This window comes from Suncus etruscus, chromosome 8 (assembly GCF_024139225.1).
Source record: "Suncus etruscus isolate mSunEtr1 chromosome 8, mSunEtr1.pri.cur, whole genome shotgun sequence".
NCBI lineage: Eukaryota > Metazoa > Chordata > Mammalia > Eulipotyphla > Soricidae > Suncus > Suncus etruscus.
The window spans coordinates 96,935,532-96,952,341 of record NC_064855.1 but is presented as its reverse complement, the minus strand read 5'-3'; positions in this window follow the sequence as shown (position 1 = coordinate 96,952,341).

The window sequence follows — 16,810 nt, the reverse complement described above, 5'->3', positions numbered from 1 at the left end:
TATTTCTACTCAATGTTCATATGACTTTTGATTCTGGTTACATTTTTAATACATTATTGAACTCAACTTACTAATAAGTTTTGAATATTTACATCTATGTTATGAGACATTTATAATTTTTGTAGTGTTTTTGTCTAGTTTAATATTAAAGTAATGCTGGACTCACAAAGTAAATCAGGTAGTATTCTCTCTGGTTCTATGCCTTAAAAGAGATTTTACAGAACAAGGTTCATTTCTCCAGTAAGTATTTATCATTTCTTCCTTATATGGTAGAATTCTGGCTACACAGATAGTGTATAGTGGGTAGGCCATGTGAATAGGAAGTGTTAATAAGTGTTAATATTCATTATTCTTTTAACATCCTGGGTCTACAGTGTATTTCTCTTACATTTCTGTTATTAATAATTTACAGATTTTTGTTTTTGGTGGTTGACTACAGGTTTACCAATTTTGTTACAGTCCCAAAGGGCTATGTCTAAATGAAATTTTAAATTAGAGTGTCACATGGAAAATATAGGTCGAACTCTCCATGACATTGAATCTAGAGGCTTTACGAATGATACCATTTCAGTAATAATATTGCAAGCCTTCGTGTCTAAAAAAAAAAAAAAAAAAAAGGAAAAGAGAGAGAAGAAAAATGTCTGCCACAGAGGCAGGTATGGGGGAGACTAAAGAGATAGGGAAGGTATAGCAGAGGCAGGAGAGAAACTGGAGGCGTTGCTGGTAGGAAATATGCAATGGTGAAAAGTGTTAGACGTTGCATGATTTTAATTCAATTATGAACAACTTTGAAACTAATTAAAATTTTATTTAAAAAAAAAGCTATTCATAATCCTTAAAAAAATGAAATTCTATTGACCAAGCAAGTAGAAGCAAAAATAAATGGAACTGTTTTAATCCAAGCTTTTAAACCTCAAAAAAAAATGATGATCAGAATACAAAGATAGCTCACAGATTGAGAGAAAATATTTGGCCACCACTTATCTGACAAAGACTTAACATCCACTGGCAGAATTCTACAAGATAAAAAAAAAATCCAGCCTTATCAATAAATGGGGAGAAAAGATGAACAAAGACTTCCTCAAAGAAAGAAGACAAATGACATATAAACATGCTCCACATCACTAATCACCAGGGAAATGCAAATTAAAACAACAATGAGACACCACCTCATATCAGAGACTGGTACCCATCAAAAATAAGAACAATCAATGTTGGCATGGATGCAGGGAGAAAGGGATTCTCATTCACTGCTGGTGGGAATGTCAACTGTATGGGATGTTCGGATAAAACCTGGGTCAGCCGTGTTCAAGGCAAACGCCCTGCCTGTTGTATTATCACTCAGTCTTAATCAATCCTTTTTGGAAAACAATAGATTCTCAAAACCTAGGAACTGAGCTTCCATATGACTTAACAATCCCATTCCTGGAAATTTACCCCAATATCCTAAGAGCACAATAATAAAAGATGTGTGCATTTCTTTGTTATACAATAGCCCAAATATGGAAACAACCCAAATGCCCATGGACAGATGACTAGATAAAGAAACTTTGGTACAAATGCACAATGTAGGGGCCGGTGCGGTGGCGCTAGAGGTAAGGTGTCTGCCTTTTAAGAGCTACCTTGGACAGACCGTGGTTCGATCCCCCAGCATCCCATATGGTCCCCCAAGCCAGGAGTGATTTCTGAGCACATAGCCAGGAGTAACCTCTGAGTGTCAAACAGGTATGCCCCCCCCCAAAAAAAATGCACAATGTAATACTACTCAATCATAAGGAAAAAAATATCATGCAATTTGCTGCAATTTTGCTACAATGTGATGGATCTGGAGAGTACCATGTTGTGTGAAACAGAGAAAGAGGCACAACTCAGAATTATCTTTCTCATATGTGAGATATAAAAAGACTTTATAGGGGAATATCAAATGCACAATAGCAATAGAAATGAAGAGCAGATGCAGGAGAAGAAGGAGAAGCAGTAGGAAGTTTGCCATAACCACTAGGACAAAAGACTGTTGGGGGATAAATTTAGAAAATAAACACTGGGACAATGGGAGAGAAGGAAAGTACTAGCCATAAAGCCAGGCTGGGGTGCAGGCTGGGACAACCTTGGAGTGCAATAGACAGTGAAGAAGAAATTGGTGTGGAACAATGAATGCCTGAAATTTCATCACAAATATCTTATGTAACTTTTTAATTCACAGTGATTCAATTAAACATTTTTGAAGTCGCACATAGAGAACAAATATTTAATACTCAGAATACTAGACTGAAGGGAACCAGAATCATGATATTATTATTAGGGCACTTGCATTACATGCAACTCACCCAGGTTCAATCACCAGCACTTCATATGCGTACCAGAGCCTGCATGGAATGATCTCTGATAGTAGAAAGTCCTGAGCACAGTCAAGTGTAGCCCCAAAATGAACAAACAAGCAAGCAAACAAAAAGACCAAATTTAAAGGGGGCTGCCTATAAAATGAACTCCAGAAATGGTCCGATGCATCATGTATACTGTATAGTATTAGACTCTGGCTTACTTTTCCAGCATCAACAGCCTAGCCTGGAGAACAGAATTCAGCTGGAACTCCTATAAGCTACAAGCTCCTTAGAGGAAAGAACATTAGTATTTACATTTTAAGTGTGCCCATCAAATAAATGACTCCCTTAGGGAAGAGCTCTATGGAGAAACAGGTGAGGAGTTATATTAAATACATCCTCTCTGTGTGGAAGAAACATAGAAAATGGTAGATGAAATCCCTACCCACTCCCACACTTTCCAATAATACATTAAGTCTTAAAAACTATAGTTCACAAACATGTAAGACCCTAACATTATTGAAATGTTTTCCTAAAATTTGAGGACTGAGATTTGCCAAATATAAATGGCTAAAATTAATATACAGGATGGAGCTTAAATTACAGGTGATTTTTCTTCCAAAATTTTTGTATTTAGTCTTTCCTCTTGATTTAAGATGGTTTGTGTTAGTAAAGAATTGGTAAGAGAGGAAAGGGATGGGAGGAAAGGCAAGATAGCATAAAAGAGTGAAGAAGAAAGGAGAAAGGAAAAGGGAAATAAAAAGGTCATTACTGTTAATTCTTCAGTGTAAGTTATATTTTCTATCTTCACTGAGCTTGATGACACAGAATTGAATAGATCAATTCCTGATTCTGAAGCTTAATATAGAAGATGTATTTATCTTACAGCATTACTTTAAGAAAAAACTTTGTCAACTTTGTATAGGATGGGATATATTCCTAGGCTGTGGCGATCCATACAACAACATTAGAGGGGAGTTTCTGAGTGTAAGATCTGAGTGTAGAAAACTATAAATCTCAGGACTGTATTTCCTGCACTAGACCATAAGGAACAGCTCAGAGCTGGTGGGAGTGAAAAAAATGTTGTGATGTTTGAGCCTACTGGACCTTTCAACTAGAGCCCCCTTCTCAAAAGAATAAGACTTAGTTTCCTTTCTGCAAATAAAGCCAAGACCACGGGCTGGCAATGCGGTTCATCATTGGTATCAGGCTTCCTTTGCATGCGTGAGAACCTGTGGTCCATTCATGGTATTGCAAAAATCAAAAAGGAAAACAAATCTGGTACAGCTGCATTTTGGAGCTAGATCTTTATACAAGGGCCTGCCTATTCCATTTGCCATTCTTCCTTGTTTATTCGAGCAGAAATTTGAAAATGAATGGCACCCACTTACTCTGGTAAGATTTTTGTGAACTCTGTCTGGGTGAACCAAGATGATCTTTAAGAAAGCAACTGAATTGTGACTGCTGATATTTCTCTAGGCTGCTGGTATTTCTCTACATGTATAAGCACCTGTTGGGAAGTTAATTTGCTCTGAAAACTCCCAACAGAGAATTTAGAGATGAGGTATATATAGTAACACAGATGCAACCTCCCTACCCAACATAGTGCCTCTGCATTGGATGGACTGACAACCAATAAACAGGAGCAATGAGCTTGAAGTGCTTGTAGGCAGACTCTTTTTTTTTTTTTTTCATATTGGTGATATCTAATGGTCTGAACAGCTCTCCTGTTAGTCCAGAGAAATAGGTACACTATTTTACAGCATTAACAACAAAAGTCAACAAAATGTAGTTAATGGTAGTAAGTGTATCACTCTTCCTCTTTAGTGGACAACTAATTTCACCAATGATCTGCTCCAATTTTAGGTGCAACACGCGTTTAAGAGAGGAAGAACTTGGAAAGGATGTGAGGGCAATCTGGTTATAATATGCCACCCCATTGGCCTCCAAGATTGATGCAGCTGATCTGGCTGGTTAAGTGGATGCTTAATGCTCAGAGCTTCCTTGCTCGATGCTCCATTCTCAGCCCTGCAAACCTGGAATAGAGACAGAATGTTTTTTCAGTGGAGGATAACAATAGCTGAGCTCCTAGGCAGAATTTTTCAATAAACTTTCAAGGAAAAAATTGGGAAGAAAAGAAATTCTAAATATATGCCATTTTACCCACATTCTGAAACACCATTTTTTTTTTTTTTTTGGTCCTGTAAGTAAGGAAATGAATTTAAACTTTAAACTTTGAATTATCTTCTTCTTTATGCCTTCCCAGGTTACATATTCTTTTCAACCCTGCCGTGATTTTTCAATTTAACTTGTTTCCACAAAACTCATTATAATGACTATATTTTTAGGACCTCAAATATTATATCCTGGAATTTTCAAAGACTTTTGAGCTACAAATCACCCTGCTCTAGATTATGGAACCAAAAAAAAAAAAAAAAAAAAAAAAAAAAAAAAAAAAAAAAAAAAACCTTGATTTCTCAGAAATAATGTACTATATTTTCACAAAAGAAACAGTCCTCTCCTCCAGATTACAGAGGAAAAGTCACTGGATTTCATGATACCCAGAGCCAAAAGATACACTGACAACTTAGAACACAGAATCATCCTAATACAAATAGGGGAAAAGAAAGTATAGTATGCTCTATGTAATAAACTGTTAGCATTGGTCACTCCTGGAGAGGAATCTGAGAGATATATAAAAAAAGATCTGATAGCTATCATAATTTATTCTATATACTGTTACATATATGTATATGTAGGTATTTATACATGTAGATGTATATATATATATATATATTAAAAAGGGTACCTGTTCACCATTGCTAATTCTGAAGTTAGTCTTTATTACAATGGCAAGGTGACTGGTCTAGAATAATATAAACTTGATTCTTTAAATGTTGGGGCTGGAACAGTGGCACAAGATGTAAGGCATCTGCCTTGCCCGCGCTAGCCTAGGACAAACCACGGGTTGATCCCCTGGCATCTCATATGGTTGGAGCAATTTCTGGGTGCATAGCCAGGAGTAACCCCTGAGCGTCACCAGGTGTGGCCCAAAAACCAAAATAAATAAATAAATAAATAAAATAAAAAGTTGCTATTATGTTCTAGACACATTGGAAGTTATGATGTTATAACTAAACGTGGGTCCTGCCCTTGTGAGAAGTGATAAGTTATGATACACAAGTGTCATGAAAATTAAAAAAAATTATTCCTTCTGAGCAGCAGATTATGCAAAAGTTGTAAAATATGTATCTTTAAGAAACTTTTTAAATATTTGCACATTTTTCCTTTGTGCTGTAGTTCTATTACTACTATAGTAAAGGAATCCTTGTTCTCCATAAATTCATTTTCTAGATACAGCATTTGTTTAATACGAGTACATTTTTTTATTTGTTTTTGGGTCACACCTGACAGTGCTCAGGGTTTACTCCTGTCTCTACACTCAGAAATTGCACCTGGCAGGCTTGGGGGACCATATGGGAAGTCCGGGATCGAACCTGGGTCCATCCAGGGTCAGCCGCGTGCAAAGCAAATGCCCTACCACTGTGCTATGGCTCCAACCCAAATATTTGTACGTTTTTCTGATTATAACTCTGTTCCATTAGATTCTAAGTTAAATAGCAGAAAGCATGTTACGTTTCCTGCTTCACACATAGAGCCTGACTTTCACACCTCCTCATCCATCCAATCATTCAACATAATGAGCTATGTTGCTAAGAGCTGACTACTATACTATTGAGGATAGCAACACAGACATCAGGCATGAGAATACAGTGTTGTAATTGCCTACACAAAAATAACACATAGGACTAGAGAACTCTAGAGAGTCAAAAAATGAGAGAACTGCCTGCTGAGAGGTAATTTTTGAAATAAGTATAAAAAAGAATATGGTAGGGGCCGGAGAGATAGCAGCATGGAGGTAAAGCGTTTGCCTTGCATGCTGAAGGACGGTGGTTCGAATCCCGGCATCCCATATGGTCCCCAAGCCTGCCAGAACAATTTCTGAGCATAGAGCCAGGAGTAGCCCCTGAGCGCTGCCGGGTCTGATCCAAAAACCAAAACCAAAACAAACAAACAAAAAGAATATGGCAGAAGTTGGATTTTGCAAGAATGAAAGAGAATTTTCCTTTCAGGATTACAAAATCACTCAAATAAAAAAAGTAACTAACCTGAGGCCGGAGAGATAACATGGAAGTAAAGGCATTTGCCTTGCATGCAGAAGGTCTGTGGTTCTAATCCCGGCATCCTATATGGTCCTCTGAGCCTCCAAGGAGTGATATCTGAGCGTAGAGCCAGGAGTAATCCCTGAGCACTGCTAGGTGTGACCCCCCCAAAAAATTAAAATAAAAAGAAAGTAACTGACCCAAACTTGAGTTAGGGTAAATTTGGAGATGGGTGGGTGTGTGTGGGTTAACTCCTATCTAAGCAATAGATTACTTTTCAAAATTCTCATTTAAAGATTTTTGTTTATTTGTTTTTTGTTTTTGCTTTTTTGGGGGGCCATACCAGTGATACTCCTGGCTATGCGCTCAGAAATCGCCTCTGGCTTAGGGGACCATATGGGTGGGACACAGGGGGATCGAACCACAGACCATCCTAGGCTAGCACTCAAGGCAGATGCCTTACACCCTGCAACACCACTCCGGCAAGATTTTTTTTAATACAATATTTAAAACCCATGCTCTAGAAGGCTGAAGAAAGTATTTTATCCTGGATCAAACCACCTGGCCACCAAGTTCTTTTCTAATTACTTCCCATCTAGGATTGTGGAGGACTGGCTCCTGAGGAAAAGCAATGAGTCACCAATTAAAAGTAATCTTAGCTCATAAATACACAGAGAAACTCTGAAGGACTGGCCTCCAGGGCTCATCAAGCTTCAGCCTGGAAAGGTCTGTATGAGCTTCCTCTCTTGCCACCAGCTAAAGAGAGTGCTTTATTGCTCGGTAAATAGGTAACTTCCTCTCCCCTTTTTGCTAGATTGTGTCCCTTAAAATCAATTATGATCTAAGCAACTTTTCCTTTCCTCCCACTTGCCCAAGAGAAGATATAAGGAGCCAACACTAGGTCAACATGATCCTATTATAATCACCCTTTTCAAAGGAGCTGGCAGATACATTGCCCAGGCAAGGGTTTATTTCAAGTCCTGGAGGCATCTTAGAACAGTCCCAGGCAGCTTGGTCAGGAAGCACATTGAGCTTCGATGGAATCACAATGCCTACCTTTTTCTCTTGCATAAATCTCACCTAATCCTCAGATACATACAGTGCTTCCCAACAAACAGGTGAGGAAACTGAGGCTTTGGAGAACCAAATTGTCTGAGCTTGCAAGAGATTTAATATTTGAGTCGACAATTAATCTGGCCCCAAAACCTAGTTACAGAAAGATGCCTCTCAATAATCCCTAAACTCCTCAAGAGTAGAAAAAGGAAAATGCTAGTGGGGAAAAAAAGGATACTGATTGAGGCAAGGAAAGTCAGTTCTATGAGAATTAAATTCTGCGAGCTTAATAGGATTATGAAGAAAGCCAAGTGTCTTCTAAGTATAAACAGTCCCTTAGTCCCAATGCTTCCACATTACCCTGGTGACACAGCTCTGCATAATGTGCATGCAGAAAACCAAAAAGGCTCTCATTCAGAGAGGCCAATAATGTCGGAACTCAACAAATGCTCAGACTTCATCAAAGTAGAAAATGTTTATTTTGAATTCATGTTTGTCTGTTTTAAGTAATCTTCCTCTCCCCCACAAACTATTTTTGGTTTTCAGTTCAGCTTTTTTTCTTGAGATTGTGTTGAATTGCTTGATTCTAAAACAAAACAAAACCCAAAACATACTCAGTTTTCATGAAGATCACCGAAATGATTGAGAAGTGAATAGTTAATACCCTTTTAACAACTGATGTGTTAGCAAGTCAAAATCATACACTTCTAGTTCACTAAGTCTTAAAGGTTGTTTTTCTATCACACACTTGCAAAAAAAACAACCACTCATTCCTTCTCCCTCTCCAATTATATTTGTTTTAATTAAATCAACACTTTGCTTTCAGCGGAACATAGCTTGTCTTCTTTGGAGCATAATTTATTCTCTTAGTTTTACCAGAAACACTGTAAGATCAAGTATAACAAGTTTGCTCAAAGCTTAGAACTCTGGAGATGAACTTTTGCTCTTGGAACATGAAAAGTAAGCAACTAGCCTTGTGAAAACACAAACTCTTCAGAATACCTTTCAAACTCTTCAGTAATTTAATGTATAAATGTATACAGAAGACCATTTATGTGCAAATACATTTTTAATTTCCTAATTTGAAGACCATGTATTAAGTAGTTGCTTAAGACACATTTGTTCTAAAACCAATCCCACCACCAATATAATATTCCTTCTACCATTATTTCCAGATAATATAAAGAATTTTGGTGCACTAATACATCTAGATAACACACTAGTTTAAATGTTTGGAAATCTTGGAATAATGGTACGTAAAATTTTATATTGGTGGTGGGATTGGTATAATAAAAAATGGATTTATGAAGGACTATCACAGATTTCCAACCAGTTCCAAGCCTGGAATTATCTCATAATTCTATTTACACTCAATCTTTTGCCATGATCTCTTTTCTGTGGACGAAAAAAGCCCCTATCCCCTAGATCTCCAACCCCAAACTGCATGTCTGCATGACAACTCCATCCCTTCAACCTCAAGGTATTGTGTCTTCTGATATTTTTCCTCAAACATCTCCATAAGAAACCTGCATGAAAATAGAAATAATTAGATACTCACCTACATGAGCACTGACAGGGCACAGAAATTCTTAGATTAACAAATTATAAATGGTAACCCCTTACTGAAAACTAACAAATCAGATCAGATCTCTGATAATTGAGAACAAAGCTCTAATCTCAACACCCACACACCTTTAAGAACAATGGATAAACAAAAGAATTTTCCTGCTCTGGCTGACAGAAACAGAAAGTTCTGGCAAATCAATCTCAAATAAAACCTCAAGTATCATCAAGGAATACCTCAATTCAACACTCCCTGCAATAGCTATGAAAACAAAGTAATCACAGGAATAAAAACCTAACCAGTTCAAGGACGAACTAATCCAAGTCATCAAAGAGTCCATACAAATGGAATTTAAATGAGTTTTAAAAATACAACAACAAACCACAGCAATAGAATTCAGCATGTAGAGAACCATATCTAATGTCAAAGACAAAATACTCCCCACTAGCAACGAAGAAGTGGTATAAGTAAAGTAAGCAAATAGAAGAGAATTAAAGATTCATGATAAATAATTGCAAAAGGAATATTTTCCAAATCATAGTAATACTAGAAAAAAAGAGGTAAAAGAAAAGGTGAAGAAAGGCTGATAGAAGCAATAATAATCAAGAACTTCCCCAGTCTGAAGAGAGACTTCTGACAGATTCAAGAAACCCAAAGAGTATCAAACAAAATAGACTCAAGCAGAACATTTAGACATAATAATCAAAATGGTAAAGGTAAAAGACAAAGATAAAGGGCCGGCGAGATAGCACAGCAGTAGGGCGTTTGCCTTGCATGCAGCCAAACGGTGGAATGGTGATTCGAATCCCGGCCTCCCATATAGTCCGAGCCTGGCAGGGGTTATTTCTGAGTGCAGAGCCAGGAGTAACCCCTGAGCACCACTAGGTGTGACCCAAAAAACAAAAAGACAAAGATAATACTTAAAGCAGTGAGAACAAAATTTTAATAACTAAGAAAATAATCAAAATAAATCTTTCATAAGAGAAGGAAGCAAGGAAAGAGTAGAATGACATATTCAAAGGACTGAATGAAAAATTAAAACTTCCAACCTAGAGTCCACCACCCTGCAAAGCTATCATGTAGACTTGAGGGAGGGGATCAAAATCTTTTCAGAAAAAAGCAAGAGTTGTTAGTATTTGATGACAACTAAGCCAATCCTTCAGATTTACCAAAAAGCCATCTAAAATAAAGAAAATAGACTCTTGCAAAAACAACTTTATTCTGCGCACACATACACAAAAATAACAGCACTATAACTATTAATTTCTCTCAATATTAATGGACTAAAGTCTCCTATAAAAAGGTGTAGAGTAGTTGAAGGAGGCTATCAGGAAAGAAAATCCATTCACCTGCTACCTACAGGAAACGCCTACACGCAAAGAATAAATACAGATTGAGAGTGAAAGGATGGAAAACAATCATTTAAGGCACACCCACACCCACACCCACACCCACACACACACACACACACACACACACACCCTAAAGCCGTCATACTTATATCAAACCAAATAGCATTCAATAGAAAGAAAACAATTAGAGGTAGTGATGAACCCTACTTAGTGATTAAAGGAACAATAGGTGAAGAAATACTGTGATCACATTTATGCCCAAGTGAAGGCTCAGCAACGTTCATAAAACTTCTATTCACAAACCTAAAGAAATGCATTCACGTAAACAAACACAAGAGAGGTGGGGAACTTCAACACTTCACTTTAGCCACTAGACAGATCAAATAGACAAAATATCACTAAATAAACAGAGCCCTAAACAAGGAACTAAAAGAACTAGGTTGTTATGTTGGGCTCTTCATTCCCCTCCAAATAATATACATTATGCTTTAGTGCATATGAATTGTTCTCGAGGTAAAGTCACATTCTAGAACATAACTCAAATATACATAAATTTATAAATATAGAAATAGCACAATGTTCCTTCTCAGACTGCAATGCCATATATATAAGAAGTTAAGTATAGAAAGAAGATGGGAAGAAATTCTAGCACTTGAAAGTTGAACAAAAACCCTTCTGAACAAAAACTAAAACAAAGAGGAAATCAGGGAAGGAAAAAAAATATTCCTTGAAACTAAAGAGAATGAAGATACAAGCTATCAGAATCTATGGGATATAGCAAAAGCTATACTAAAGGGGAAAATCAAAGCAATGCAGGCCTATATTAAAAATAAAATTAAAAAGCCCAAATCAACAACCTAAATACACAGCTCAAAAATCTGGAGAAGGAATAAAAAATGAAACCAAAAAGGAAGGAAATAGTAAAAGGGGAAGCAGAAATCAACAACATAAAAACCAATAAAGCAAATAAATGGATCAATGAAGCTAGGACCTGGTAAATTGAAAGAATAAATAAGACAGATAATCCTTGGGCAATATTCATAAAAGAGAAAATGTTCAAATAAATTGGATCATAGATAAAAAAAAAGAGAAAAATTGCAATGGATCCTTCAGAAACTCAAAATATAATGAGATTACATGAACAATTTTATGACTTTAAACTGGAGAACTGAGAAGAAATGGATATATTCTTAGAACCATGTGATCTCTCAAAGCTGAATGAGGAAGTAGAAAGTTTAAACGGGTCAATAAAAGTAAAAAAAATGAAGCAATAATTAAGTATCTTCACAAGAAAAAAGTTCTGGTCTAATGGGTTCACTGGTGAGTTCTATTAAACTTTCAAAGAAGATTTACTGCCTTTAATCCTTAAACTCTCCCAAAATATCAGACACAGCAATCTTAACACCATTTATGATATTACACTAATACACAAAGCAGAGAGTAACACTTTCAGGAAAAAAAATTCAGGCCAATCTCCCCTAAAGAACATGTAAAAATTATTTTAAAATTCTTATAAAATGTTAGCTAACTGAATTCAACAACGTATCTAGAACATCACACCCGACCAGATGAGATTTAGCTCAGAGTTGCAAAGATAGAACAAATAAATTAACGTAACACACATTGATCAAGTATAAAAATAATACGATCATATTAATTAACAGCAGAGAAAGCTTCAATAGGATCCAACACTCATTCATGATAAAAAAAAATGTTCAACAAAAGAGAGAATCCAGATAGTAATGATCATCTAAAACATGCCATAGTCAGCATGGTTCTTAATAATAAATAGTGAAAATATTCCCTAAGATCAGGTACAAGACAAGGATATGTAATGTCTCTATTGTTATTCAAGATAGTATTAGAAGTCCTGTCTATAGCAATCAGGCAAGGGGAGGGGGAAAGTCAAAGGGTTCCAATTTGGATCAATTATCACAATTTGCAGATAACATAATAAATGTAAAAAATCCTAAAAAGTTCAAAAAAGGACTCCCAGAGACAACAAACAAATACAGCAGAGTAGCTGACTACAAATTAAACACAAAAATCAGTTGCATTCTTATATACAAAGAATAATCAGAGGAGAAAGATCAAGTGATTTATCCCATTTAAAATAGTACCAAGTACCTAGAATCAACTTAATAAAATTCTGATAGCTTATGGGAGATCTATACTATGGATATTAAGTCACTTAAGAAAGCAATCAAAGAAGACCTTAGAAAATGAAAAAATAGTCCATAGTCAGGGACTGGAAGGATTAATATTGTTAAAATGACTTTTCTATCTAAGCTATTATGTAGATTTAATGCAAGCCCCATCCAAATTCAGCTGACATTCTTCAAGGTCCTAGAAAAATCAATAACAAAGTTTTTATGGAATCTGAAGAGACCAGAAATAGTCAAAGCTATATTGAAAAATAAGAAATTGAATGTATCTCATTACCTAATTTGGTGATTACCTAATCACTATAGTGATCAAAACTGCATGATACTGGAATAAAAATAGGATCTCTGATCAATGGGTCAGAATTGAATATGCAAGGACAAAACTTCCTATTATGGACAGTTAATTTTTGGAAAAGGAAACAAGAACATGAAATGGAATAAAGTTTGCCTCCTGAGCAAATTGTGCTGGAAAAATTGAATAACCAAGTGTAAAAAATTAAAGCTGGATCCATCGCACAAGTCAAAAAAATTTTTTTTGGCTTTTTGGGCCACACCCTGTGTTACTCCTGGCTATGCTCTCAGAAATCATTCTTGGCTTGAGGTCCATATGGGACACCGGGGATTGAACCCAGGTCTATCTTGGGTCAGCCGTGTGCAAAGCAAACGTCCTACTGCTGTGCTATCGCTTTGGCGTCATTACACAAGTCAATTTAAGTGAATCAAATACCTTGAGATCTGACCAAAATCTATAAAGTCATTAGGAAAATACATGCAGAATATGTCAAGATTTGAACTTCAAAGGCATCTTTCTGACAAAGGCAACAGAATCAAAAATAAACAAATCAGACTATATAAAGCTATAGTTTCACATAGCAAAAGAAACGGGCTGAAAAACAGTGGACTACATGGAAAAAAAAGATAGCATTCTTGGGAGGAGTTGTGATAGTACAACAGGTAGGGCTCAGCTAAACCAGGTTCTATCCCTGGCATCCCATATGGTACCCTGAGCAGCCAGGAGTGAGTGATTCCTGACTGCAGAGACAGGAATTAGCCCTTAGCACTGCCGTGTGCCCCAAAGAAAAATTAAAAAAAAATGTATTCAATACATCAATAAAGGATTGATTTCCAGGATATATATTAATAAAGATCAACAATGGGGGCAAGAGTGATAGTATAGCCAGTAGGGCTCTTGCTTTGCACGTGATGACTCGGGTTCTATCCCCAGTACCACATACATTCCCGAGTCTGCCAGAAGTGATTTCTGAGAATAGTCAGGATTAAGCCACAAATATCAGTGGGTGTGGTCCCCAAATAAATAAACCAAAACCCTATCAAGAAATGGGGAGAGGAAGTGAACTGACACTTCTTAGAGGAAGACCAACAGATAACCAAGAAGGCACATGACCAAAAATTGATCAGCCTCACTTATCATTAGGAAGATCCAAATCAAGAAGAGAATGACTTCTATTTTTCTTAAAATCCATAAATGAGTGAGACTATTCTGTCTCTCTTCCTCTGACTTATTTCACTCAGCATAATAGATTCCATGTACATCCATGTATAAGAGAATTTCATGACTTCATCTCTCCTGATGACTGATAATATTCCATTGTATATATGTACCCCAGTTTCTTTAGCCATTCATCTGTTGAAGGGCATCTTGGTTGTTTCCAGAATCTGACTATTGTAAATAGGGCTGCAATGAATATTGGTGCAAGGAAGGGATTTTTGAATTGTATTTTTGTGTTCCTAGGGTATATTCCTAGGAGTGGTATACCTGGATCATATAGGAGCTCAATTTCCTGTTTTTTGAGGAATTTCCATATTGTTTTCCATAAGGGCTGAACTAGACAGCATTCACACCAGCAGTGAATGAAAATTCCTTTCACTCCACATCCCCGCCAGCACTGATTGTTCTTATTCTTTGTGATGTGTGCCAGTCTCTGTGGTGTGAGATGGTTGTTGTTTTGATTTGATTTGCACATCCCTGATGATTAGTGATGTGGAGCACTTTTTCAGGTGCCTTTTAGCCATTTCTATTTCTTCTTTGAGAAATTGTATGTTCATTTCTTCTCCCCGTTTTTTTATTTTTGATAAAGTTATTTTTCTTGTTCAATTCTGTCAGTACCTTGTATATCTTGGATATCAGCCCCTTATGTCAGGGGTATTGGGTGATCAGCTTCTTCCATTCTGTGGGTGGCTTTTGTATCCTAGGCATTATTTCCTTTGAGGTGCAGAAGCTTCTCAGTTTAATATAGTCCCATTTGTATCTCTGCTTCGACTTGAAGGACCAACTCAAGTTATGAAGCACACCACAAAGAGTGGTGAGTGCAGTTAGAGAAATAACTACACTGAGAACTATCATGTCAGTGAGTGAGGGATGGAGAAAGCCTGTCTGGAATAGAGGCAGGGGTAAGGGAGGGAGGAGCTGGGGGTATTGGTGATGGGAAGGTTGTACTGGTGAAGGGAAGTTGTTCTTTTTTATTACTGAAACCCAACTACAATCATGTTTATAATTATGGTGTTTAAATATATTATTAAAAAAAGAAAATATAGATCAGTGCTCACTATGTGTTTAACTGCCATGAATTATAACATGAGGATCATAATTTAAACAATAACTACAAAAAAAAAGAGAGAATAAGATATCATCTCACGCCAATAAGAATGGCAAATATCAAAAATAGAAGTAGGTCATTTTTCAAGCACAAAGATAGTCCATGTCTCTACCAAGCTCCTGAAGAAAATAATGGCAGCTCTGGTCCAGCCTGCTAACTTGAAGCCTTCTTGGAATGTATCAGGATAGAGTCCCCTTTCTGCTTAAAAACACAATGACCCACCGCCACACCCTAGGCCCTTCAACAGAAGTAGCCCAACTCCACAATTTAACCTTGTAGAACTGCCAAGCCACCAAATTTGTTTCAGATTTATTAATCCTGGACCATACAGCCACTTAGCCACTTTCCACCTCAAAAATCTCTACTTAGTCGTGTCATCCCAGTAGTAGTATCATCTCAGATCACATGAAATCTGATGAGAAAGTTACAGAGAAATTGACCAAGCTCGGTGAAACTAAATAGCAATACAGAAGGCTCAACTAGCACCGACCACAACCTGGTAAATCCTTAGAGGCTGACTTATTCACAACATGGAGACATAACTATCATTTCAAACTGATTCATCTTGATTTAAGTTTTGATAGTTCTGTTTGCCTTTGTATTGCAGTAATATGATGTAAATTAAGTTGCGCCTGTAAGGGGGCAAGCTGGTGTGATGGGTGATAAATTGGGGACATTGGTGAAGAAATGGTCACACTGGTGGCAGGATTGGTGCTCACTCAATGCCTGAGATGACTATTGTGAACAATTTGGGAAGGCATGGTGTTACCCCCCAAAAAATTTCTTTTACGATTACAACAAACCAAAATTTCAAGGGGAAAAAACTGGAATAAGCTGGCAGGGATGTGGTGAAAAAGGAACTCTCATGCACTTTTGGTGGGAATGTTGTCTGGTTCAGGACCTGTGGGAAAAGTATGGCAAATTCTCAGTAAACTTAAAAGTGAGCTGCATATGATCCAGCAACTCAAAAGAACATACACACACCATAATTCATTGCTGCTCTTACTACAGTAGCTAACATACGGAATCAACCTAGGTGTCCAATGCGAAATGAGTGGATTATGAAAGCTGGTATATATTATATACACAATGGAAAACTATGCAGCTGTAAGGAAGGACAAAATACCATTTGCTGCAACCTAGTTAAAACTTGAAGATATGTAAACTGAAATATATCAGAAGGACAAAGATTGATCTCACTTGGTTGACTGTGGTATACAGACTAGAAAATATAATGTAACAAAGTGGTGGTGGAGGGAATGCCAAGATCACCCTTGACCCCAGAATACATGGAGGACAGAGAAGAAAATAAATCAAAAGGGGAAGATGAGAAAGGGAAGTAACTGAGAAATGGAATGGGACTTTGGTTATACTGGGGAGTGATACAGCTTATAGTCAAAGAACAGACTCAGCAGCACTGAAAACATGAGATTTTTTAAAATATAATATCTTTATTTAAGTACCATGATTACGAAAACATGAGATTTAAACTATAACTACAGAATTTTGAAATGGATCTGGCAAGCAAGGGGAGGGGATAAAGGGAAAGGAGGGAACCAGGAACACTGGCAAAG